The sequence below is a fragment of the Dama dama genome, chromosome 26, assembly GCF_033118175.1.
Source record: "Dama dama isolate Ldn47 chromosome 26, ASM3311817v1, whole genome shotgun sequence".
NCBI classification, from domain to species: Eukaryota; Metazoa; Chordata; class Mammalia; order Artiodactyla; family Cervidae; genus Dama; species Dama dama.
The window spans coordinates 41,523,718-41,551,112 of NC_083706.1; the positions used below are offsets into that span (position 1 = coordinate 41,523,718).

The 27,395-nt window shown below is 45.9% G+C and overlaps 1 pseudogene; it reads left to right on the forward strand.

Moving 5' to 3' along the window:
• Positions 1-7,534: 7,534 nt before the first annotated feature.
• On the forward strand, positions 7,535-16,371 carry LOC133047179 (homeobox protein NANOG-like; annotated as a pseudogene).
• Positions 16,372-27,395: the final 11,024 nt, after the last annotated feature.

A 27,395-nucleotide genomic window follows, 5' to 3' on the forward strand; every position in this document is an offset into this window, starting at 1 on the left:
CTTACTCTTTGTGTCGAAGATCAGATCAATGAAAACTGAGCACCAGTCAGATATTTAGCAAATTTCCTAGCAGGCTATGAAGGGGATTCCTTGGTACGTTTTTCCCACTGCTTTTTCCTCCTTTCCTTCAGCTCTTTCTCCCGGGACTCAAGCCCAACCAAAACCCAGGATGCCTGGCTTCAGGACCTAATGAAGCTTAGGCTCTGATATCTCATTGCAAAAATTCAGTGACAGACAAAGCTATAGGTAGCAATGAGGTGGATTTGTTAGGATTCAGAGAGAAGTGCCCATTCTACAGGGTACAGGCCATGGAATGTGGCCTGGCTAGGTTTTTCCAGCGGGGTTAATTCATACGCTAATGAGTGGAAAGATCATCCCAACCATTGGGGAACCACCCACTCCTCCATCTTTCAACAGTGCCTTAGAGCTGTCCTGCCACTTCTGGGTTTGTCTTTTGGCTTACAGATTGGGGATTAAGGTTTACTTGAATTTGACTTGTCATCTTGGACCCAATTGATTTTAATTGGTTTATGTTATACCCTCCTGCTATGTCATTCTTTCAAAGGTTCTGCTCTGTCTCCCCCCCCCTTCCCCCCTCCTCCCCGGTTTCATGCTCCTCTCCTCAGCCCTATCCCGGCCCACAATGTTGCCTCTACAATCTTCTAGAGGGATAACCGGAAAATAGCTGGCCTTGGGAGGGAAGTACAATATAACATCCAACCTCTTAATCCTACCAAGCACTGGTCACGCTGGAGACCTTGGGAACGCCCAAGCTCCAGCCCGGGGGTCCCAGGAGGTCATCACGCCTTGACCTGCCTAGGGATCTGGTCCTCGAAAGGTTGTCATGCCTCAACCTGCTCAGGGATCCGCCAGTCCCACGGGTCCCAGGAGGCCGTCATGCCTCGACCTGTCCGGGGATCTGCACCCTAACCGGGGACGCCTGGCTCTCAGCTTGCAACAGTACTGGGTAGGATAAACTTCAGAAAGCCTATTAGATTTTTGTTTTTTATTTTTCATTTTCCTCCCTAACATGACTATATTTCAGACGGGAAATAACCGATCCACTTCCCGGCAGATGCCCTTGAGATGCATCCTTGATAACTGGATGACCCTGAACACATCTGGGAAGGAGATCATTTTCTAATCTGTGTGAAAACAGGACTAAAAACAGCTCAACAAAAAGTAATTAGCTATGCCTGGGTCTCAGCAATAACTCAGGAGCCCAATGAGAAGACCATTGCCTTTCTGGAAAGGCTAAAAGAGGCCCTCCAAAAGTTTACCATTTGGACTTAGATGCTTACAAGGGACAGGTGATTTTAAAGGACAAATTCCTGTCCCAATGTGCATCAGATATCAGAATTAAGTTACAACAGCTACAGCAGCAGGACTCTGCTGCCTCTTTAGATGAGATGATCCAGACAGCCACCAATACCTTTTATAAGAGAGAACAGGAGAAAGAGGCCAAGGCCCAGGAGAGGGAGAAAAAGAAAGAGACAAGGCATGCCCGGGTGCTGGCCGCCCTCCAGGGAAGCCCTAGGGCACACCCTGATTCCTTGAAGGACAAGGCATGAGGGAAATGCCTCATCTGTAGACAGGCGGGGCATTGGGCCAAAGAGTGTCCTAACCGTGACAGAGCTCCTAGAACGGCTTGCCACAAATGCCATCAACTGGGACACTGGGCGGCACTCTGCCCTGGGGACCCAAGAGCCTCAAGGTCAAGCGGCAAGCCTTCCCTCACGATGGTTCAAGAGGACTGAAGCGGCCCGCTCCAGCCAGCCCACCTGTCACAGATAACCATCACGGGGCTGGAGCCAAGGGTGCAATTGGATGTGGCAGGTAGGTCCAAGAATTTCTTGGCTGACACAGGGGCTACCTACTCTGTCTTGATCTCCTACTCCAGAGCCTTCTCTTCCCAAACCTGTACTATTTTGGGTGCTACAGGAAAAGCAACTACTAAAAGATTCACCCAAGCACTTCTTTGTTGCTGGGATGGACAGATATTCTCCCACCAGTTTCTGGTGGTCCCTGAGTGTCCTACTCCCTTAATGGGAAGAGACATACTCACTAAACTGTGGACCACCTTTGTGATGGGAAGCTTTTCAGCCCCTAGGGCCCTACAGCTCCTGGTTACTACTGAAGAACCCATTACACCTTCTTCAATAGACAGGGACCAAAAACTATGGGAAGACAAAATTAACCCCCAGGTGTGGGACCAGGGGATTCCTGGACGAGTCCACCCGACTGAACTAGTCATCATTGTCTTCCAAGATCCCACACGGTTTCCTAACCGAAAACAACATCCCCTCAAAAGAGAGGCTCGAGAGGGACTACAGCCTTTAATAAATAAATTCCTTGCTTGTGGGCTATTGGTCCCCACCAGTTCGCCATGTAACACCCCAATCCTCTCAGTAAAGAATAAGGACGGAACCTGGCGAATGGTTCAAGATCTTCGGATCATAAATGAAGCTATAGTCCCCCTCCATCCCACAGTACCCAATCCCTATGTAATCTTGGGAGAAATCCCACCCAGTGCCAAGTAGTTTACAGTCTTGGATCTCAAAGATGCATTTTTTTTGCATACCACTGGCTAAAGAATCCCAGTATCTTTTTGCCTTTGAGTGAGAGGCCCCAGGAGAAAAACACCAACAGATGACTTGGACAGTATTACCTCAGGGATTCAGAGATAGCCCCCACTTGTTTGGACTGGCCCTTAGCCAGGATCTCCTAGATATGCACCTGGGACCTGATGGGGAAATACGACAATATATAGATGACCTACTAATCTGCTCTTCACTTGAGAAAAGTGCCCAACAATATGCAATTCAGGTTCTAAACTTTTTGCCAGAATGGGGATATAAAGTATTGTGTGCTAAGGCACAGATGGTCGAGACAAAGGTCACTTACTTGGGAGTTCAGAATACACACGGGTCTAGGAGGCTGTCCTCTGAGCCGGTACAAGGAATCCTCCAGTTGCCCTCCCCCATGACTTGAAAACAATTGCGAGCTTTCCTGGGGCTAACTGGGTATTATAGTATCTGGATAACCAACTATGGTCTAATTGCCCAGCCCTTATATGAAAGCTTGAAGGGACGAGATGATTCAATCCCACTGATGTGGGGAACTCCTCAAAAGAAGGCAGAGGCTACACTAAAACAGGCCTTAACTCAGGCACCTGCCTTGAGGCTGCCAGACCCAGAAAAAGCATTCCAAATTTATGTCCATGAAACAGAGGGAATAGCCTTGGGAGTGTTAACTCAAAGGTTGGGATCTGAGCCCCAGCCTGTAGCTTATTTATCCAAGAGACTCGATCCAACTGCCCAAGCCTGGCCCCCCTGCCTTCGAAGTCTAGCAGCTATTGCAATCATGATAGAAAATGCTTTAAAACTCTCCTTTGGGGGCAAACTAACTATTTTTACCAGCCACCAAGTAAAACAACTCCTAAATGGGAGAGGCCATTTATGGATATCTGGTTAAAGAATCCTCAGATATCAAGTAATGCTGATGGAAAATCCAGACCTCACTATATTCCCTTGTGAGGTTCTTAACCCAGCCGCCCTCCTGCCTACCCCTGAGGGCTCTCTCCCCTTTCACTCCTGTCTAGAAACCTTGGACCCCTGGACAAAACCCCAAGATGGATTGTCAGAAGATCCTCTGAACAGTCCTGAGGAAATCTGGTACACTGATGGAAGCAGCTTTGTCTTGGATGGAGAAAGAAGAGCCGGGTATGCAGCCGGGTCTCCAGTTTTGAGACCATAGAGGCTAAGCCTCTGCCACCAGGTACTTCAGTCCAATTAGCTGGGCTCATAGCCCTGACTCGAGCTTTAGAGCTGGGAAAAGGAAAAAGAAGAGCCATTTACACTGACTCCAAGTATGCCTTTCTGGTGCTACATGCACATGCTGCTATTTGGAAAGAAAGGGGCCACTTGACCACCTGAGGGTCCCCAATCAAATATGGTGATCAAATCCTTAGGCTCCTGGAGGCAGTCCATCTGCCCACTGAGGTTTCAGTCTCCCACTGTAAAGGACACCAAAAAGGGAGCACAGAAGTGGCACGAGGGAGCCAAGCAGCTGACCAGGCAGCTAAGAGAGCAGCATTACAGAACCATGACCTAATAGGGGTTGCCACTTTAGTTCCACAGGCTAACTTGCCAGAAACTCCTTCATATACTGACGGTGAGACTCTTAAAGCTAAGAGTGAGGGCTTTCAAGAAGATCATATGGGGTGGTTTCAAAAGGAGGGACTCCTTTTTCTGCCTGGGAACCTCCAATGGAAGTTGGTTAACTCCTTACATGCCACCACTCATTTAGGAGAAAAGGCCCTCCAAAGATTATTAGAAAGGTCCTTCAGAGGAACAGGCTTCCAAACAACTATAAGACAAGTGGTCTCCTCTTGTCCCACTTGCCAATTAAACAACCCTCAAGGAGCTCAAAGATGTCAGCTGGCCCAGCCCGTCCAATGATGTGGGGCCTATCCAGGAGAGGACTGGCAGATGGACTTCACCCAGATGCCAGTTTCTCAAGGGTACAAATACCTATTAGTCATGATAGATACATTCACAGGATGGATTGAAGGCTTTTCCACCAGGACTGAGAAGGCTGAGGAGGTGGTAAAAAAACTGCTCCATGAAATCATTCCAAGATTTGGTCTGCCCAGGTCATTACAAAGTGACAATGGGACATCATTTACTTCTAAGGTCACCCAAGGGGTGTCTAAAGCATTGGGCATTACTTATTATCTCCATTATGCCTGGAGGCCGAAGTCTTCAGGAAAAGTAGAAAGAGCCAACCAATTCTTAAAATCAGCGATTAAAAAGATAACCCAGGAGACCTCCCTGGGATGGAAGGAGGCTTTACCAATAGCTCTCCTCCGTACCCGTATTGCCCCTAAGGAACAGGTTGGTCTTAATCCTTATCAGATGCCATATGGGAGGCCTTTTGTTTATGTCAATGACCTCTTCCTAGATCCAGAGGTTCAGACCCTCCAGTTTTATACCATGGCCATTGGGCAATTCCAACAGTGCCAGGGTCCAGCCTCGGCAGGATCCAGGGGGTACCCTCAGGATGAACGGCGTTGGCGAGAGAGAAGACACGTGAGACCAGCCTTGATAGGGCCAAGTCTGTGAGAGAGAGAAAGAGAGAGAGAGAAATGACCAGACGGGGGTGCAGAGAGTCTGGAAGAGTCTGGCAATGCTTTATTTTTTACCATAGCTTTTATACCCTAAGTTAGTACATTTCTAAGGGGAAGATAGTTTAACATTACGTCAGCTTGTCCTTCACGAAACCAGGGTGTTTTCTGTATACTTCTTTGTTTATGAGGGTCTTGTACATTATCTTCTGGCCTTGGGGCCTATTAACATTTTTGCAGGTCAGGTGAATGTAAACCTATTTTTTGTTTCTATGGTGACCTTAGCTGAAAGGTAGCAGTCTCATAGGGCAATAGTACAGAGTAGAAGTATATTTTTGTTAATACAAAAATTAATCCTTCTGCAAAAGTTGTCAGTTGCACTTATCTAAGAAGTTTACCCCATACAGACTCTGCGGCTTCAGTGAGGCAGCTTCTGCCTAGTACTCCTGGCTGACAATTAACAACCATCTCATTGTTACCACACTAGGGCTAAGTTCTTATTTCTCTAGATCTTTAACTATATTAACAATGGTTTTTATAACACAACCTTAGCACATTAAAGGCAAAAATACAGCAAGCAAAACACAGCAAGCAAATCACAACCCAATAACCACCTATAGAATAATTTTTCTTATGTTTTCTAATAGGACTCTTTTACCCCTTAAAAGGGCTCTATATCTATTAGGGCTTTTATATAATCAGGTTCTTTATGCTATTTTATGATTAGGATATTATAAGCAATCATGCATATTAGTACCAAGGGCATAAATGCATTTGGCTAACAAACTACCAGCAAAGGAGTTTAAATTAAAACACTCCTATCACCCTGGATAATCTCATAAAATACCACTACCTGGGAAACTTATTGATTAAAGTTCTAAATTGATTCTTATTTGGGAAGAGATCGGGGAAGGCCTTCCTGCCTGTGTCAGAGAAATTAGGGAGTAGTCCATTGAGGCAGGCATCAGAAAGACAGATATCATCTTTAAGGTGAGAGCCGGGGGCAGCTTTTTGAAATCCCTGAAAACCTGATCTGCCTTGCCTGTCAGGCTTTCTCCTCGTGACCTTGTCATGGGTGGGATCTCGTGAGCTGGCCTTTTCGAAAACCCCTGAAAACCTGATTCGCCTTGCCCGTCAGGTTTTCTCCCTTACGGCCTTGTTAGGGGTAGGGTCTCATGAGCTGACTTTTTCGAAACCCCTGAAAACTTGATCCGCCTTGCCCGTCAGGTTCTCTCCCCTATGGCCTTTTTAGGGGTAGGGTCTCGTGTGTTGGCTCCTGGCACAACAGGATATACACTTGTGGGGCATGAACCAGGACCCAAAAGACTCTAAGGAGTCACCACTATATGCTCCAGGGACTCAAGTCCTAATTAAAGTCTGGAAAGATGGGTCCCCAAAGGCTCAACTGCAGCCCACATGGAAGGGCCCCTACCCTGTAATATTTTCTACCCCCACAGCAGTTAAGGTGCCAGGACATGGCTCCTGGATTCACTACTCATGAGTCAAGCCATGGAAAAGAAACAAAAGAGGACACTCAATACAACTGTGAGCCCCTGGGAGATCTCAGATACCTATTCAGAACTACAAATGAGTACCATTCTAATGAGCAACCCCAAAGTCTGGTCTCTGGGGATAAGATTTCTCAGGACAGCTCTAAAGAGCCAACACAGCTTGACAGGGATAGTACTCCAAAACAGACAGGAGATAGATCTTCTAATCGCTAAACAAGGAGGGACGTGAGCCATCCTGGCGATGTAAATTTGAAATTGGCTAACGCCCCTACTAGTCCTCGTCATGCCATGCTGCTGCTGCTGATGACTATCCATGTACTGTCAGGTGTCTAACCTGTCCTGTCTCTGCCCAGGTCGAGCTGCAACATGCAGCGCCAGTTCAACAAAGGTAAAACTACAGCCGACCACGGATATCACTCACCCTTGGATGGACACTGCTATGAGGACTCTAAGTCTTGAACTAGCAAGAGGGGGAGGCCCAATGCCCCTCGCCATCCCAGTTCAGCAGGAAGTAGCCAGAGAGACCTCGACGCCCCTATTCCCCAAGAATTGGGCCTCCCATCTCTTGAGGGGGGAATGTTAGGTAGTTAGAATAGGGAAAAGGAGTCCAGAATGGCGGTGGCTAAAAGACCTGGAAGGGAAAAGCTCGCGAAAGCAGAACAAAGGAAGGTGCAAGGACCAGAGTGAGAACCTCAGGTAAAACAAACAGCACTCCTGGCTGGCCCAATTTACATAGGACAGGCCCAGGGAGAGAAAAACACATAAAAAGAGGAGCCATAGCTAGCTCTCTCTCTCCCGCGCGCTGGGGCGCTCTTCTCTTTGTGTCTTTGGGTCAACATGCCCTCACACCTCGAAGATGGATCTTCCTGTTATCTTCTAAATAAAATAGAGCTGTAACATGGAGCTGTAACACTGATTTATCTAAGCGCCATAACACAGTCCATTCAAGATCTGAGAGCTATAATACGGTCTGTCCAAGACCCGAGAGCTGTAACACGCTGAGGGGGCTTTAATGTCTGTCACTCCAAATCTTTGTTGTGACGAGACAGAGAACTGAGGAGCATACACTCGCCTGACAGAACTTTGTGTGAAGCAGTGTGTACAGACAGTGTGAGGAAGCCAGGGTCCCTGTGGGAGGGGAGCCCCGTGTGTCTTGGCAGAGAGTGGAGAGTGTGGAGGGCAGGCAAGCAGACACTTGTGTGTGAAAGAAAGTGTGTGGTGGGGGGTGGGGTGTGCAAAGTGAGGAGAGGGTGTGCGGAGACCTGCACGGACAATTTCTCAAGGGCTGGTGTGCACAAGGGTGGAAGGATATAAGTGAGAAGCATGGAGTGTATGAGGGGTGTATGAGTGTGTGGAGCTGGAGAGTCAGGGTGGAGTATGAGGGGGCTTGTGTCTGTGACTGCGGGGGCTGTTAGAAGAAACATGAATGGGGAGTATGGAGCCAAGGCGGGTGATGGCTGTTGTTCGAGTGGTTGCCATAACGACCGACTTCCTCTGGCTGGCCTTTCCTTGGCCTGGACTTTGGAATAAATTAACAGGCTTATTCCTGGCCTGGGCCTTAACTGAAGTTGTAAGGGAGCCAAAATGGGCGGGGATAGTAAAGAAACTGACACCCCCGTGTCACTCCCTTTCAATCTTTTTTTCTTTTAGCTTGGAAATGCCACACAAGAGTAGCTGCCTGGGGACAGGTGTCAGCTGGGGTCACCAGCCTTCACCTGCTCACTCCTGCCCCAGGCCCAGGGGCTGAACTTCATCCCTCCTTAAGTTTCCAATCAGCCTGGAGCCTCTGAGCAATTGTATTCCCTTCAATCCCCTCCTCCCTACAAAGCTCAAGGGGAGGGACTACTAGGGGTGCAACAGGTGGGAGTGGGGACACCAATGCAATTGGTTTTTGTGTGTGGAGCGGGGTTGGCCCCAAGGGATGAGCAGTGTAGGGCAAAGATGGGAGGTGGAGAGAAGCAGAAGGAAGAGGCGGGGCGGGGCGCGAACCCTCTACCACTCTGCCGTGCCCCTCTCCAGGCTGGGTCGCCCTCACTGTCCCCTAATCGCTGCCTCGTCCTCTCTTCTCCCTTCACCTTCCTCCTCACCTTCCCGCCTTTCCTCTTACCCCCCCATCTCAGATTTTCCCAGCTCTCCCCCGGGTCTGTCCAGCAGCTCAGGCAGGAAGCGAGGAACCTGCACAGCGACACCCACCCCACACCGGCCCCACCCTTAGACACCCACGGTCACATGTGTCCTGAATTTCCAGCAGCAGCAGAAGCAGTTTCAGGGGCAACAGAGCTCAGGAGCCCGATCCAGTTTCCTGGAAAACACTCCACCCCACCCACAGCATTGAATCCAGGAATTCTCTACTTCCAGACTCTTCTACTCCTGGTATGCTCCCAGGCCCCATACAAGGACTTCATCTTGACCAGAGGCCACCCTACAACTGATCCTATCATAATGTTTACTTCTCACCAGATGGTTTTTGTTTTTTCAGCTGGGATGTTAACTGCAGAACTCAGACAGGATCAGACAGGATCGTGTGTTTTTTGTCTCAGGTCACTTGGCACTCTCCTCTTCACACGGCTGACCCCCCTCCCCAATATGTTAGGGTTACTGTACTGGCATCGGCATGTTCCCTGGGGAAGTCCTCAGCCATCCATGTGGATGTGTCTACAGCACATCAGGGGTTAAATGGAGACACCAGTGAGGATGGGGGAAGGGGAGGGAGGTTGTAAGGGAATCAAAGAAGGGCAGGGACAGGGGAGAAACTGACAACCCCTGTCATTTCCTGTCAATTTTTTTTTCTTTTAGCTCGGAAATGCCACACAAGAATAGCTGCCTGGGGACAGGTGCCAGCTGGGGTCACCAGCCTTCACCTACTGATGCCTCCTCCAGGCCCAGCGGCTGAACTGCTTTCCCTCCCTCAGTTTCTAGTCAGAAAATAGTGGCTGCTTGTGGTAGAGGAGCAGTACATTTGCAAAGAACTAATATTTTTATTAATACCTGATGCTGGGAAAGATGGATGGCAGCAGCAGAAGAAGACATCAGAGGATGAGATGGCTGGATGGCACCATCGATGCAATGGACATGAACTTGGGCAAACTTCAGGAGATGGTGAGGGGCAGGGAGGCCTCGCTGCAGCCCATGGGGTCACAAAGAGTCAGACACGACTGAGAGACTAAACAACAGCAGTACTTTTATCAGTGGTTCAGCAGTAAAGAATCCGCCTACAATGCAGGAGACATGTGTATGAGACACTGGTTCGATCCCTGGGTCAGGAAGATCCCCTGGAGAAGGAAATGTCAACCCACTGCAGTATTCTTGCTGGGAAATCTCATGGACAGAGGAACCTGGCAGACTGTAGTCCTTGGGGTCACAAAGAGTCAGACACCACTTAGTGGCTAAACAACAACAAAATATTTTTATTAAACTGAAGACAACAGCATCTGGGAACAACATCTGCTCAGAATAGAGGTAAAGATGAGGATTTTTATCTTCTATTCCTTTTTCAACAGTATCACACACCTCCACCAACCACTTTATGGTGGAGTCATAGACTCCACAAGGTCATCTCAGCAAGCCTCTCTCACCTGACTTCAACTTGGTCACAGTCATTGGGAGGGCAGCAGGTACTCTGGGCAAAGACAGGAGGGCAAGCAAGGGAGGGATCCCTGCCTGCTGGAGAGTATGACCTCATTTAAGAATCAAGACATTTTTTTTCCTTTCTCTAGATTGGGCTGGTTTGCTCCTGTTATCTGACAGTTGATTCCATTCATTCCATCTTCTTAATTCTTTTACACCTGGAGATCTTCACCTTTCTCTAAGCTCTTCTACCTAGGTTCTTAAGCCTGGACTCTTCCTACCATCCAGCTCACAGGTTTTTTTCCCTCTCTGCTTCGACTCCACAACATGAGTGTGGACCCAGCCTGCTTGGTCCCAAAGCATCCAATTCCAGGGACTCTTCACCAATTTCTGAAATTTCTGGGCCTGAAGGAAACCAGGGGTCCTTGCAAGGATCATCTGCTGGGACCCTCAACAAGGAGACTGGACAGTCCTGATTCTTCCACAAGCCCCAGAGTAAAACTATTGCCCAAACTTGCAGAGAAGAGTGCAGCGAAGAAGGAAGAGACAGACCTAGGTAAGAAACAGAAGATCAGAACCATGTTCACTCAGACCCAGATGTCTGTGCTCAACGACAGACTTCAGAGGCAGGAATCAGTCTCCAGCAGATGCAAGAACTTTCCAATATCCTGAAACTTAGCTACAAACAGGTGAGGCCCTGGTTCCAGAACCAGAAAAACAACTGACCGAGGAACAGCAACTCTGTGACTCAGGGCTCAACAACCACAGAATTCCTGGGTTTCTATTCCTGGCACAGGACTGCTTGGTGACCTCTTCCAGAAACCTGCCTATACAGAGTGAACTGACCTAGGATATCCCACCTGGGAGCAGCCAGAGCTGGAACAGTTGGTCTTGAAGCAACCACCCCAGAAAGAGTCAGAGCTGGTATCCCCAAGCCTACAAGAGCCAGACTTGGAACAGTCAGTTCAACAAATGTGTCGAGGAATTCCTGCCGCCCCAGATCCAGGTCCAGCAAAACTGTCCTGTCATTGATTTGGAAGGCACTTTGGAGACTGCTGGAGAAAGCTATAATGTAACATAGCAAACTGCTAAGTATTTGAGTTCCCAGCAGCAAATCATGGATTTATTCCCAAGTTATTCTATAAATGTAGAGTCAGGATTTTTATAGATAGCTATATTATTCTATCTTTAATATGAGCAGTGACTGTATTCTTTGGAATTTTTCTTCTTTTAGAATTTTGTACCTTTTTACCTTGGAGTTTCCAAGGTGACTCAGTGGTAAAGGACCCATCTGCCAGTGCAGGAGACACCAGTTCAAGCCCTGGGTTGGGAAGATACCCTGAAGAAAGAAATGGCAACCCACTCCAGTATTCTTGCCTGGAAAATCCCATGGACAGAGGAGCCTGGCAGACTACAGTCCCTGCAATCACAAAAGAGTTGAATGGGACTTAGTAATTAACATACACAAGAGACAACTTTACACATGGTCATCACCAGATGGTCAATACCAAAATCAGATTCATTATATTCTTTGCAGCTGAAGATGGAGAAGCTCTATACAGTCAGCAAAAACAACACCAGGAGCTGACTGTGGTTCAGATCATGAACTTCTTACTGCAAAATTCAGACTGAAACTGAAGAAAGTAGGAAAAACTACTAGATCATTCAGGTATGACCTAAACCAAATCCCTTACGATCCTACAGTGGAAGTGACAAATAGATTCAAGGGATTAGATCTGATAGACAGAGTGCCTGAAGAGCTATGGACGGAGGTTCATGACACTGTATAGGAGGCAGGGATCAAAACCATCCCCAAGAAGAAGAAATCCAAAAAGGCAAAATGGTTGCCTGAGGAAGCCTTACAAATAGCTGAGAAAAGAAATGAAAGGTAAAGAAGAAAAGAAAAGATATATCCATCTGAATGCAGAGTTCCAAAAATTAGCAAGGAGAGATAAGAAAGCCTTCGTAAGTAAGAAAATAAGCAAAGAAAATTTCTTTGCTTCATAAGCAAAGAAATAGGGAAAACAATAGAATGGGAAAGATTAGAGATCTCTTCAAGAAAATTAGAGATACCAAGGAAATATTTCATGTAAAGATGGGCACAATAAAGTACAGAAACAGTATGGACCTAACAGAAGCATGAGATATTAAGAAGTGGCAAGAATACACAGAAGAACTATACAAAAAAGATCTTCATGACCCAGATTACCACGATGGTGTGATCACTTACCTAGAGCCAGACATCCAGGAATGTGAAGTCAAGCGGGCCTTAGGAAGCATCGCTACAAACAAAGCTAGTGGAGGTGATGGAATTCCAGAAGAGCTATTTCAAATCTAAAAGATGATATTGTCAAAGTCAGTTCAGTTCAGTTCAGTTGCACAGTCGTGTCTGGCTCTTTGCATCCCCATGGACCGCAGCACGCCAGGCCTCCCTGTCCATCACCAACTCCCAGAGTTTACTCAAACTCAGGTCCATTGAGTCGGTGATGCCATTCAACCATCTCATCCTCGATCATCCACTTCTCCTCCTGCCTTCAATCTTTCCCAGCATCCGGGTCTTTTCAAACGAGTCAGTTCTTCACATCAGGTGGCCAAATTATTGGAGTTGTTGTCAAAGTACTGAACTCAACATGCCAGCAAGTTTGGAAAACTCAGCCATGGCCACAGGACTGGAAAAGGTCAGTTTTCATTCCAAGCCCAAAGAAAGGCAATGCGAAAGAATGTTCAAACTATCACACAGTCGCACTCATTTCACACACTAGCAAAGTAATGCTCAAATTTCTCCAAGCCAGGCTTCAATGGTACATGAACCATGAATTCCCAAATGTTCAAACTGGATTTAGAAAAGGCAGAGGAGCCAGAGATTAAATTGCCAACATCTGCTGGATCATAGAAGAAGGAAGAGAATTCCAGAAAAACATCTACTTCTGCTTCACTGACTATGCCAAAGCCTTTGACTGTGTGGATCACAATAAACTGTGGGAAATTTTTAAAGAGACGGGAACACCAGGCCACTTGACTTGCCTCCTGAGAAATCTGTATGTAGGTCAAGAAAAAACAATGAGACATGGAAAAACAGACTGGTTCCAAATTGGGAAAGGAGTACGTCAAGACTGTATATGGTCACCCTGCTTATTTAACTTCTATGCAGATTACATCATGCAAAATGCTGGGCTCAGTGAAGCACAAGCTGGAATCAAGATTGCCAGGAGAAATAACAATAACCTCGGATATGCCAATGACACCACCCTGATGGCAGAAAGTGAAGAAGAACTAAAGAGCCTCTTGATGAAAGTGAAAGAGGAGAGTGAAAAGGCTGTCTTAAAACTCAGCATTCAGAAAAATAAGATCATGGCATCTGGTCCCATCACTTCATGGCAAATAGATGGGGAAACAATGGAAACAGTGAGAGACTTCATTTTTCTGGACTCCAAAATCACTGCAGATGGTGACTGCACCCATGAAATTAAAAGACTCTTGCTTCTTGGAAGAAAAGCTATGGCCAACCTAGACAGCATATTAAAAAGCAGAAACAAATAAATAAATAAATAAATAAAAAGCAGAGACATTACTTTGCCAACAAAGGTCCGTCTAGTCAAAGCTATGGTTTTTCCAGTAGTCATGTATGGATTTAAGAGTTGGACCATAAAGAAAGCTGAGCACAGAAGAATTGATGCTTTTGAACTGTGGTGTTGGAGAAGACTCTTGAGAGTCCCTTGGACTGCAAGGAGATCCAACCAGTCTATCCTAAAGGAGATCAATCCTGGGTGTTCATTGGAAGGACTGATGTTGAAGCTGAAACTCCAATACTTTGGCGACCTGATACAAAGAGCTGACTCATTTGGAAAGACCGTGATGCTGGGAAAGATTGAGGGCAGGAGGAGAAGAGGACAACAGAGGATGAGATGGTTGGATGGCATCACTGACTTGATGGACATGGGTTTGGGTGGACTCCAGGAGTTGGTGATGGACAGGGAGGCCTGGCGTGCTGCAGTTCATGGGGTCATAAAGAGATGGACACGACTGAGTGACTGAACTGAACTGAGGACAATCTGCTAAGTGAAATAAGACCGTCACAAAAAGACAAATATTGTGTTATTCCACATATACAAGATTCTTAGACTAGACAAAATCACAGGACAGAAAGTAGAATGGTGGTTTTCTTGGGTCAAGGAGAAGGTGAAATGGGGAGTTAATGTTTGATGGGTACAGAGTTACAGTTTTGCAGTGATAAGATCTATGGAGGAAGATGGTGGTGATGATTACACAACAATGTGAATGCATTTAATATCACTGGACTGTACACTTAAAAATATTTAATAGCTAAGATGGGATTTCCCTGTTGGAACAGTGGATAAGAGGCCAGCTGCAAATGCAGGGGATATGGGTTCAGTCCCCGGTCCAGGAAGAGTCCATGTGCTGCAGAGCAACTAAGCCCATGCGCCAACAACTATTGAGCCTGCATGCCACAACTCCTGAAGCTGGCATGCTTTAGAGCCCTCACCTGGCAACTACTGAAGCCTGTGTGCCTAGAGCCTGTTCTCCACAACAAAAGAAGCCACTTCAATGAGAAGCCCGTAGCCCATGCACTGCAACAAATGTTCTAGAGAAAGCCGGTGTGCAGCAACCAAGACCCAGCATAGCCAAAAATAAATTAATTTATTAACAAAAAATTAGCTCAGATGGTAGATTCTGCTATATGTATTTTAACACACACAAAACAGTTAAGGGTGCACAATTCTGGCTCATCACTGGTCCTACACTCCCAGCAGCAGACCTCAACCCTGACCCCTCCTGCACCTGATTTCTGCTCTGAGTACCAACTGGTTTACAGCAGGAGCAGCTGCAGAGAGAGGCCATGCCCAGGTGATGATGACGTGGGTGTTTGCCGCTGAACTGGGCTGGTAGGGTAGGGAAGGATGGGGGCAGCTCTGAGAGCCAACAACAAGGATCTGAAAATGTGGACCTGGGACATTGCCTAAAGCTGGAAGACCCCTCTTCCTGGTGTGAGTTGCCCAATAGTTTGCCCTGCTCTTCAGGGCCTGAGAAAGGGTAGAAGATTGTGTACTGACACTTTACCAGAACTCCCCAAAACTTTTGGCAGGGACTGGAATTAACTCCTGATGGAATGGAAGAGAAAGAAGGTGCAAGCCAATGAACAGAGAGGCGATGGGAAAACAAGAGTCAACCCTCTCCACAGAGAGGTGAAGACTCCAACACTGGTCTGAAAACCTGTGTGACCTTTCTGGCCGGCCTCACGTGGAGAGCTGCCCTCCTCACCCCAGACTGCTGACAGCTGGGCACTGCAGTCTCTCTCAGGGCCCGGGCCTGAGAGATGTTCACACTCCTCGCACTTTCTTCCTTCCTAGTCTCGTTTTCTGAGGCCCTGGGCCAAGGTTCCCTTGTGGTACCTCTGCTAAGGCCTCCATAAGAGAAGAGAATGGAGAAAGATTGAAGACCCCTGTCCCCACCCGGACTCAGGCCCAGGTCTCTCTACACTGAGTTCCTCCCCTACCCCCAACTCAGGGTCCTTAAAGCTGCTGGAGCCTTTTGCCCTGGGCTCCCTGAACAGGGAGGCGGGCTCCACGCAGGCCATCGCACTGGGGAAAGTGAATGAGAGCCGCACTTCCTCTGGGTTCAGACTCCGGCCTGTGTTCTCACATAAGGGTGTTAACTTGGGTGTCTCTCAGCTCAGCTGAGCTCCTAATAAGGAGAGGCTGGGGTGTGGTCACGGATCAGGAGAGCCTGGGGACTGGGCTAATCTTGACCAGATCCAGGTCGCCTCAGCTTTGAAGAAGCCAACAGGAGAGGGCAAGTAAGGTGGTGTGAGTCACTGGGGGGATTGCCTCAGCTTCAAAACACCAACAGGAAGCAACACTCAGCCTGGTATGAGCCACGTGTGCCCCAGGAGCTGAGGGTTTTGCCTGGCAGCCGCTGCTCTCTCCCTCACCCTCACCCTGGACCAAGAGGACGTGCACACCCCAAGCCCATGCCAGACGGCGCCATCAGCCAGGCGAGCCGGGCGTGCGGCCCGGCTGCCGCCTGGGCTGTCGTGGCTGCTCCGCTGGGCTCACCCAGAGCTTCCGGGGTGTCCAGAGAGATTTCTCCCTGAACTACCCCCAACTTCACTCTCTGCGGACGCTCCTCTGCACTCATCTGCAGCGCTGACTCCACTTCCTACTGTATTGAGTGTCATGTGTCAGAGGTGCGAAGCCCGGAGGTGAAACAAAACTCAAGCCACTGTCGGAGCTGCCCACCGTCCCCTCATGACTCCTTTCTGACTGCTGAGCTGGGTGAGTGGGCAGCCTCGCTTCACCTCAGTTTCTTCCTCAGTCGCTCAGGGAGAGAAGCAGGACCACTCTCACCAAGGAGTGAGGAAAAAGCGAGGTCACATTTGCCAAGCCCTGGGTGCCCAAGAGCGGGCTTCCCTGACAGCTCAGCTGGTAGAGAATCCGCCTGCAATGCAGGAGATCCTGGTTCAATACCTGGGTCGGGAAGATCCGCTGGAGAAGTGATAGGCTACCCATTCCAGTGTTCTGGGGCTTCCCTTGTGGCTCAGCTGGTGAAGAATCCGCCTGCAATGCAGGACACCTGGGTTCGATCCCTGGGTTGCGAAGATCCAGGAGAAGGGAAAGAATACCCACTCCAGTATTCTGGCCTGGAGAATTCTGTGGACTGTATAGTCCACGGGGTTGCAGAGAGTCGGACGAGACGTTCGCTTTCTCTCGGTGCCCAAGAGATGCTCAACAAATATCAGCTCTCCTCATGACCAAAGAAGCTTCAGTTACTTTTAAACTCTCCAGAATCCCCCAGAGAGAAGCCCTCTACTCCCTTCTGACTAGAGAACCTCAAATCTCTCCCTTTGCAGAAATGCTGACTTCCTTTTCTTAAGCAATTTTTTTCTTCATTCACCTCGGCCCTTTTTCTTCTTGATGGACTCAAAATACTTTATTATAAACATCATATTTTAAAATACTAAATATGCACATGGTAACACAATGCACTGTTTCTTTGTGCTAATAGTAGCTTATATTTTATTTTTAATTTAAAAATGTTATTGAAGTGTAGTTGATTTATGATCTTTTGTTAGTTTCAGGTATACAGCAAAGTGATTCAGTTGTATATTATACATACGTATACATACCATAGAGATTATTACAAAATACCAGGTATAGTTCCCTGTGCTCTACACTAAGTCCTTGTTGTTTATCTATTGTATATACAGTAGTGAGTATATGCAGTAGCTTATATTTTAAATGCAAACTCTGAGCTCCACATAAAGGAGACATGGACTTTTTTTTTCTTTCTTTGGTTGCACCTTGTGGTTTGTGGGATCTCAGTTACCTAACCACGGTTTGAAGCCCAGCCATGGCAGTGAAAGCCTGGGATCCTAACCACTAGGTCAGCCGGAAACTCCGAAGGAAAAAAAAAAAAAAAAAAAAAATATATATATATATATATATGTGTGTATGTATGTGTATATATATACTTTTTAGCTAACTCAGATTTAATAAATTAATACATTATTTACTTGAAAAAAGAATAAGTTGATGACAAATTCACACTCAAGTCGTTCTGACTGTTGAGGGAAGTAAGTAGCCTATCATTTGAAACCTTAGCAGCAAACATAGCATACACATAGGTTACACACATTTTGCTATTTGTTAAATATATAGGCATATAGATAAATATATTTACATCCTTCAGTAAGCTGTAAGAGCACAAAACTAGAGAACAGATCTTTCCCATATTCAACTTACTTGACCTGAAAATAATATACTTTCCAGCTTTCAACATATATTCTAATTTCTTACCATGCCTTAGAAAGTAAATTTACACAGTTCAACCTGTATTATTTCCATGCTAAATACTAGTTGCATGCGTTTATTAAACAGGAGCATCCTTATGAGGGGATTTATGAATTTGTTCTGGGACAGAAAATGAGAACCAGATAGTGATTTCATCACCTTAAACTGAATTCCTCAGCATCCCCTCATGATACCGTATGGCAAATCTTTAACTATAAAGTACTTTCTGGGCCTTGTGTAGTTCAAAGTGCTAGGACAAAATCATACCATTCTCACTACCTTTGAAAATAAACAGAATTCTTATATTACCTGAGATCTTGTTTGAACATTCCATTCAATTTATTGGAATTTTTAAAAATGCTGCATTACAAATGTAATACCGAATGAAGAAAACAAATCTTATTAAATTTAATCTTATTCAAAGCAATTATCAGTCTAATAACATCAGTAAAAAAACAAAACAAAATGGTACTTTTAGTCAAGGCATGAAATACACATAAAATCTAGCTATTTTCCTATTATTCTTTGAGCACTTTCAAGTTGGAAAATACATTATAAAAAAACTGAAAGATTCTGTTAAGTTTACTCATTGAGTACTTTTGACACTGAAAATAAGAGAAAGATTAATACCACAGTTATAACCACTGGGACACAAGAATCACTAAATGATAGGATTGAGGACTTCTCTGGAGGTGCAGTGGTTAAAATCTGACTGCCAATGCAGGGGACCTGGGTTTGATCCCTGGTCCAGGGAGATCCCACATGCAGTGGGGCAACTAAACCCATATGCCACAACTACTGAAGCCCTGGCTCCTAGATCCCACGCTCTGCAACAAGATAAGTCACCACACTGAGAAGCCAGCACACAACTAGAGGGTAGTCATTGCTTCTCACAACTAAAGAAAGCTGGCATGCCACAATAATGATCCAGTGTAGCAATAAATAAATAAATAAAAAGAAATTTTTTAAGGAATAATGTTTTTTAATTTGGGATTTTTTATTTTATTATTTAAATTTATTATTTTTAATTGGAGGCTAGTTACCTTACAATATTGTGGTGGTTTTTGCCATACATTCACATGAATCAGCCATGGGTATTCATGTGTTCCCCATCCTGACCCTCCCTCCTACCTCCCTCCCCATCCCATCCCTCAGGGTCATCCCAATGCACCAGCCCTGAGCACCCTGCCTCATGCATCGAACCTGGACTGGCGATCTATTCCATATAGGATAATATACATGTTTCATAGCTATTCTCTCAAATCATCCCACCCTCGCCTTCTCCCACAGAGTCCAAAAGTCTTTTCTTTACATCTGTGTCTCTTTTGCTGTCTCACATATAGGGTCATCATTACCATTTTTCTAGATTCCATATATATACCTTAATATATTGTATTGGTGTTTTTCTTTCTGACTTACTTCGCTCTATGTAATAGGCTCCAGTTTCATCCACCTCATTAGAACTGATTCAAATGCATTTTTTTTAATAGCTGAGTAATATTCCGTTGTGTATATGCAATACTACTTTCTTATCCATTCATCTGCCAATGGACATCTAGGTTGCTTCCATGTCCTGGCAATTGTAAACAGTGCTGCATGAACATTATTTACATGCATACATACATACAAGAGTCAGGGCTCATTAAAATTATTTCCTTGATAAAAATAGGGGTACCTGCAAATCAGTCTTTCTTTCCATTGTGGTTTTCAAATATACCTATTTTCCCACCCTGAATAGAAAAACAAACTTATTATAGGTTATAGCATGCAATTTTTCCTTTAAAAAAGGAAGGAGAGTAGGTATGTTTTTAACACATAAGATTTCACTGTACATACGCTGCTGCCTCATGATTGTGTCACTTAATGATGTACTTGGGAGATACACAGTGCTGAGTATTCCAAAGCATGTTTCTACCAAAATTTATTTAAGCATCTCTCACTTGGGTATATTCAGGGTGTTTCCAGCTATTGCTTTCGCAAAAAAAAAAAAAATAAAAGAAAAACTCCTGCAATAACCATCTGTACATACATCTTTCCAAACTTATATGAATATATTTGCAGAATAACTTCCTGGAGTTAGAATTACTGGGAAGATGAGAATATTTTTAATTTCAACAATTTCAAAAACTTTTCAAAATTGACCAAATATTATAAAATGTGAGTCCTCAGTTTGGCAGGGTATGGAGGACTTTAGGTTAGCAGGAGTAAAGCCTGGTCCTGGAGGATATTTTGGCAAAGTGTATGAAAAAACCTCTAAAATGTCCAAGCCTAACCTACAGACTATAAGGTAATAGTCTCTTATTTTGAGTTACTACACTTTGTGCTAATTTATTACAACAGCAATAGAAAACTAGACAGACACTATCAAAACTGCTCAGACAACAGAAATAGACAGAAGATAGATTTTGCAAAACTTGTACCTAAAAACAACCCTGGATTAAGAAAGATTGTACAAAGAGCTTTTCTGGGCCTGTTGGAGAACTCACAGGAAAATGGTGCTCATCAGGATGGTAAGTCGCTTACTACATTTTCCAAGGACTTGTATCCATCTGTTTAACTTGGCGTTGTAAACTGGAAAGTATGCAAATACAGTGTACTGCAATTCCAAGTCACTTGACGAGCTCTCATGATATGTTTGCAGAAAAGATGGAGAAATTTGGCTGAGCAAGGGCACCTGGGTGGATGAGTAACCTAATAATCATAGCCAAAGGGTTCAAATTAGTGAATCCATGTTAACCTTGGGGTAGGTCTCAATGGAGTACCTCAAGCCTTCCTCCTTGGCTTTCCTACAGTCCATCATTTAAATCAATTTCTTGGACAAGGACGTAGGACACTTTACAGATGATTCAAAGCCAGGTGGGATTCAAAGTTAGGTTTCAGGATCAAGATCTAAAGGGTTCATGCTAGGATGTATAGATCTGTGGACGGACAGCAGGGCTGAGTAGCCAACAGGTACTGACCCTCTCTCTCTGGGGCTGGCCATTGTGGCAGGTGTTTTCACTTAAACGTCTTGACAACCCTGGGAAGTAAGGTTACACAATCACTTCCACATTATAGATGAGTCCCCTGGGGCTTGCCCCAGGCTCAGAGTGCTTTTAACACTGTGTTGAATCTCACAGGCGGAGTTGCTTGCAGGCTAAAATGGCAGCTTTTAAATATATGAAGAACCATCTCTTGAGACAAATTTATAGATTGCTCAAACAGACCTCAAGAAAATAAACTACAAAAAGTGTGTGGAAACTACACAGCCTACTGTAACTGAACACAAGGAAGAGCATCTAGTGAAGAGAAAGGCTGACCCGAGGATGGACTCCCCGGACGTGTGAAGTCTTGCGCTCCCAGCCAGGACAAGATGGGGACAGTACTGGTACATGGTGTGTGAGGCTGTGGTAAGTCAATGATCAACGTTTGTGCTGAACTCAGAGTATTGACTGGCCATCCGAGCACAGTCCTTTTTAAAGTGTCTCTTAAATTTGCAATAAAAATGAATAGAAGTGTTTAAGCAAACGCTAGGCATTGCCTTAGTCAAGTAGAAGACAACCTCTGGGGCCTCCCCTGGCCCCTCACTGCTCCTTTTCTCTCACTCTGCCCTCAGCAGGGAGAGGCAGTGCTCCTAGCCATGCTTGTGGCTCATGCCCTCTGCACCTCATGCCCTCCGCACCTGGGCACCCAGGACCCAGCTGGACTCCTAACAGCTTCTCCTGAACCACAGTCCATGGGCGCAGTTTCTGCGCATTGCGGGAAATTAACGTATGGTAACCACAGGCTTTGTATATGGAGGGCAGAAAACATCAGCCATTGAGAGAAACAGGACTTCTGTATTCAGAGGGGTGGAGATGCAAGACCACCGGCCCAGGAGGAAAGCAGCCTCTGGGGACCAGCTGCCTGGCTGAGGGTTTCCGCCCTGGTATCCCGGCCCCCTTTCTGGCTGGCGACGCTTCCTGTCCTGCCCATAAGTGGCATCTCTCACATGCCAAAGCTCCCTGGTGCTTTTCCTCAGGCCACTGTGAAGTAGGCTTCTGTTGTTTGCAACTCAGAGAGATTTGTTTTTTCCTGGCTGCGCTGGGTCTTCACTGATGTGTGTGAGCTTTCTCTGCGTGCAGTGAGTGGGGGCTACTCTCTGATTTGGGCTTCTCGTTTTGGTGGCTTCTCTTGCTGCAGAGCACCATTTCTACTCTGCTCAGGCTTCAGTAGTTGCTGTGAACGGGCTTAGCTGCTCTGTGGCATGTAGGATCTTCCCGGACCAGGAATTGAACCCATGTCCCCTGCAATGGTAGTTGGATTATTAACCATTGGACAACCAAGGAAGCCCAATCCACAAAGATTTTACCATGACAAACCCCATCGCTAAGCAATGATATATACAAGTCTGTGCAGAGAATCCAAGGAGGAGACCAGGGAAGTGCCCAGGGAAGCTGCTGGGATGAGAAAGTTGTCAGGCAGCCCCTGCCTTCACTCTCTCGGGACTGCATGTACCCCATGCTCTACAGGTGCCCCCTGCACCCCCTCAGCTGAGCAGATTCTCTGCTCCATCACCCCACACAGGACCATGTGCCCCCCCCCCACCACCACTGGCCTCCCAGCTTCACTTCCCTCACTGACTCCATTGTTCCTGGATTCTCTGCCCTTAGGAGACAGTGTTGGTTGCTGTGCTCGGGCCAGGAATTCATTATGGTTCCATCAGCAGTGGACGAGCTGGGTCACCTGGGAGCTGGGGCTGCTCCTCCGGGCATGTGGACAGAGCAGACGCTGTGAAGGGGGTGAGGATGGGGACGAACCTTAACGACATAACTACTTGGCAGGCAGGTTGTAGGAGATTCAGGCTTCAGCTAGTTGCACATCTTCTAATCTTGGGGAAGCTCCCTCATTTCTCTGGGACCTGGTTTTTTCCTGTATACCTAAAAGGTAGAACAAGAAATAATAATTATTATTATTTATTGAGCATCTTCCATGTGCCAGGTGCCCCTGTAAAGATCTTACACGCACTAGTTTATAAGGTTATAGTGTGTTGAAAATGAAAATTAAGGAGTAGTAGAGGAGTACTAGAGGACTTTAAAAGAAATAAGAGGAAAAGAAAAATAGAAAATAGAAGAGAAAAAGGAAAGAAAAAGAAAAAAAAAGAAGAAAAAAGAAAAAGAAAGAAAGAAAGAAAAAAAATTTGTTTTTCTTCCAATTAAAAAAATCGTAAAAATCTATGGAAATGAAAGTTAAGGAGTAATAGGGGAGTAATAGGGGATTTTAAAGGAAAATAAAAGAGAAAAAAATAAAAAAGAAAAAAGAAAAAAAGAAAAAAAAGTAAAATTATATCTAGGAGTTTCTCTAGAGCTGTTGCGGTCAGTGTGGGTTCGGCTCAGTTTCAGATAGCTCCTCGTTCCAGCTTACATTTCTCGGTATCCACAGGCCCCTTACGGTGTAGTCGGTGTTGTCTAGAGGGATTTTAATCTGTTGCACCAGTCCCTTCTGAAGCGGTTCCCTTTGTTTATTTGGCTTCTGTTTGCCGGTCTCTTCAGAGCCTCATTTCCGCCCTGACACAGGCGGGCGGAGGTGGACTCTTATTCAGGTAGCTAGTTCCGTAGCGCTGCTGGGAGGGGCCGGCGCCGCGGGGACGGGCTGGCGCTGCAGGGAGGGGCTGGCGCTGCCGGGCGGGGCTGGCGCTGTGGGGGCGGGCTTGCGCCGCGGGGCGGGGCTGGCGCTGCCGGGAGGGGCTGACGCTGCTTTCTCCGTCTGCGCCGCTCAGGCTCCCGGCTGTTCTATATGGAGCGCGCCCCGCGCTGCGCGAGGTTCCAGCCCTCGGGTGTTCCACAAAAGCGCGGAACGAAAAGCTGCGCCTGCTCTCTGTGCCTTCCCCGTCAGAGCGGTCCAGGCAGCCAGGGGCTCGGTGGGCGCACTCTCCCCAGGTGTGGCGCGCCCACTCCCTTCCGCGGACCCAGTCTCAGTTTCCGCTGGCGCCAGTCGGGTGCGCGCGCCTTCTGCCCTCCGCATCCCCAGCCCCAGTCCCCGCCCGCGCCGGTCGGGTGCCTGCGCCCTGTGTCTCGCCGCGACCTTCCCCTCCCCCCTGCCTCCTGCCTCCGGCGGGGCTGGGCCGGTCCGCAGCCTGCGAGCTCCTCTCTGGACTCTCTCGGTCTCTTTGTTCTGCGAACCGCCGGCAGTGTGTTCGGCCGGTTAATGTACTCTCTCTCTTTTGGTCTCCCACAGTTCAAGTTGGCACCTCACAGAAGCTCCCTCCGATTGTCCTCAGGGCACTCAGGCCCGGACCCTACCCCAAGCAATGCCGCCCAAGACTCCCTTCCCGGGACGAATCTCCGTCCTCAGTTCTTTTGTCTCACTTTTTATCTTTTATATTTTGTCCTACCTCCTTTCGAAGACAATGGGCTGCTTTTCTGGGCGCCTGATGACCTCAGCTAGCGATCAGAAGTTGTTCTGTGAAGTTTGCTCTGCGTTCAGTTATTCTTTCGATGAATTTGTAGGAGAGAAAGTGGTCTCCCCGTCCTACTCCTCCGCCATCTTGGCTCCTCCCTACACGCACTAGTTTAACTTGTTTATTGCCTGTAAAGCATTTAACACAGTCACTAGAATGACGACCTCGTTCCAACCTTCAATAAATTGATGCATAATGTGCAACTCTCAATTTGCTGGACTTTTACCCTTAATGATCTTATAAAACAGAGAAACATCTCCATCTATTCAGATCACAGTCCTGACATCTATATCCTCACATAAAATTTCTTCTGTCCATTCATAAGGATTTGTTTAGGCTTTCAAATCAAAGCTTATTTCCAAAATAATGGAAATGAGTTTATTTATTTTAGAAATGATAATTTATAAATATGTTTATGAATGATAAATAAATTACTTCTGTTATAGTTCAGTCACTCAGTCACGTCCAACTCTTTCCAACCCCAAGGACTGCAGCATGCCAGGCCTCCCTGTCCACCACCAATTCCCAGAGTTTACTCAAACTCATGTCCACTGAGTCAGAGATGCCATCCAACCATCTCATCCTCTGTCGTCCCTTTTTTCTCCTGCCTTCAATCTTGCCCAGCATCAGGGTCTTTTCAAACGAGTCAGTTCTTCACATCAGGTGGCCAAAGGATTGGAGTTTCAGCTTCAGCATCAGTCCTTCCAATGACTATTCAGGATTGATTTCCTTTATCACAAGTCATAGCAAAAAATTCAATCAATACAAAGCCTTATAAAGAAACTGAACATTCCCCTTCTTTCTCCTATCTTGACCCTAGAAATAACCATTCTTAGTGGTAAAAAAAAAAAAAAGAAAGAAAGAAAAGTCATTTCCACTTTTCTCAAAAATATTGGGAAGTTAGCAAAGTGGGGAAACGATGTGGGTGCTGTAAGGGCTTGGACTTGGTGCCACTGAGCAATGCGGTCCCACCCTCCTCCCCCTCCTCATCCCACCGCCCTCCCCCACCACGGTGGAGCAAGGGAGCTAGGTGGGTTGCACTCTGTGCTGACTCTTCACTGTCTCCAAGACGAGAGATGTCACCTGTCCAACTAACAGTTTTTTTGTGAAGGCTGTGTGATATCGTGTGTTTGAAAGTGTTTGCAAACCAAGAAATCATATACAATTATTAGTTATTATATCATACATGTTGATATATCATACATGTTGGTTTTTAATACTAATCATTATAATAATAGTTTTAGAAGGTTTGATGATACCTCTGGAGCCATTCTTATTACATGTGGAATGTTCTCCTCATAGCAAGCTTTTTCAAGCTCTGAGGTTTAAACAAAACTGGAATTTATGTGACTCTCAGGGCATCTGAAAGTGGCTGCGGTCATGTGGGGTAAATATCTCACAATGGAAGAAACTGCAGCCCAAAGTGCTCCAGCCCAGACACAGCCTTTGGGGCTAAGAGATTTTTTTTTTTTTTTTAAGCTTCAACATCACTCAAATACACATACACACACACAACTTTAAAATTTCTCCTTTTCGTCAAATGGCAAAAAAATACTAGATTAATTTTTTTTCTTTTTTTCTCTATGTTTAGTTTCCAATTTCACCTCCTACTCTGTTCTTTATTTGAAAGCAATAGGTTCCTAACTGTCAGCTGTGAAAAGAAACTACAGCAGAGACCTATTTTCCTATCCAGTCATTTATTCATACCCTCCTAAAAATCTAGACATTTAAAAATGTAAAATTCACGATCCTCAAGTTTCTAGTAAAAAAAAAAACAAATTTCTGGATGTGCTAGGAACAAGAAAATGTGATTCATAATCATGAGAAAAATGAATCACTAGAAACAGCCTCAGAAGTAAACAGCACAGCAGCAGCTTACAGGCAGCTAGAACTTTCAGGTGTAGCCTTCCTTGGGTTGGACTTTTTCACAGGGGTATAGGTCATAAAGTAGCCCATACTTTACTAGGTCACATAAAACAATCCCTCTCAATCTTATAACACCTGAGCCAAAGGCCTCTGTGCGCGCCGTAGAGTGAACTTTGTAGCTCCCCTTAAGTGACTGTGCTCAGGTTTCTAGTTAAGTTTGTAGAAAATTGAATGAATGTGACCAGTGTTTGTGTTTTTTCACAGCACTGCCTGTCTTCTGTTACCAAGTGCATCTTGGGGAGCTAAGGTGAAAACAGTCATGGACACGGGAGGTGAAGGGCTGATGATGGTGCCAGATGGTTCTCCAGTGGAGCACATCCCTTCTCTAGAGTGGCCCTGAGGTCGCAAGGATTTGTGGAGACACCCCTTCCCCTCCTCTCCAGGAGCCCGTGTCGCATTGAGAAGACAACAGAGCAGGTCTGGCTGGTTAATAATGATATTATAATGTGATATTTATTCTTAATATAATATATGATACTTATTTTTCACATATGATATTTATTTTTCTCTTTTTGACTTACTTCACTCTGTCTGACAGACTCTAGGTCCATTCACATCTCAAAAATGTTCCAGTTCTGTTCCTTTAAATGGCTAAACAATATTCCCTTATATATATGCACCACATCTTCCATTCATCTGTCAATGGACACTTAGGTTGCTTCCACGTACAGACATATAGCTGATTCACTTTGCTGTGTATCAGAAACTAACACAATACTATAAAGCAATTATACCTCAAGAAAAAAAAAAGGTAAAACATAAAATAAAATCATGTCTTCTCCCTGCTACTAGAAAAAAAGAATAATGATTTTAAAAAATACCTGTGTTTATCTCTGAGGGTGTACTGAAATGCACCTGGAGTCCAAAGGCAATAAATTACTAAGTGACAAAAGATTTTTTTAATTAAAAAAAAAAAAAAGCCCAGCATGCTTGGACCAGAATGTCCACCCAGAAATGGAGGCCGGTGGGAGAGGTGCTAGACCCCTCTGGGGCACCACCTTCTGTCCATGGCTACCTTCAGTTCAGTTCAGTTCAGTCAC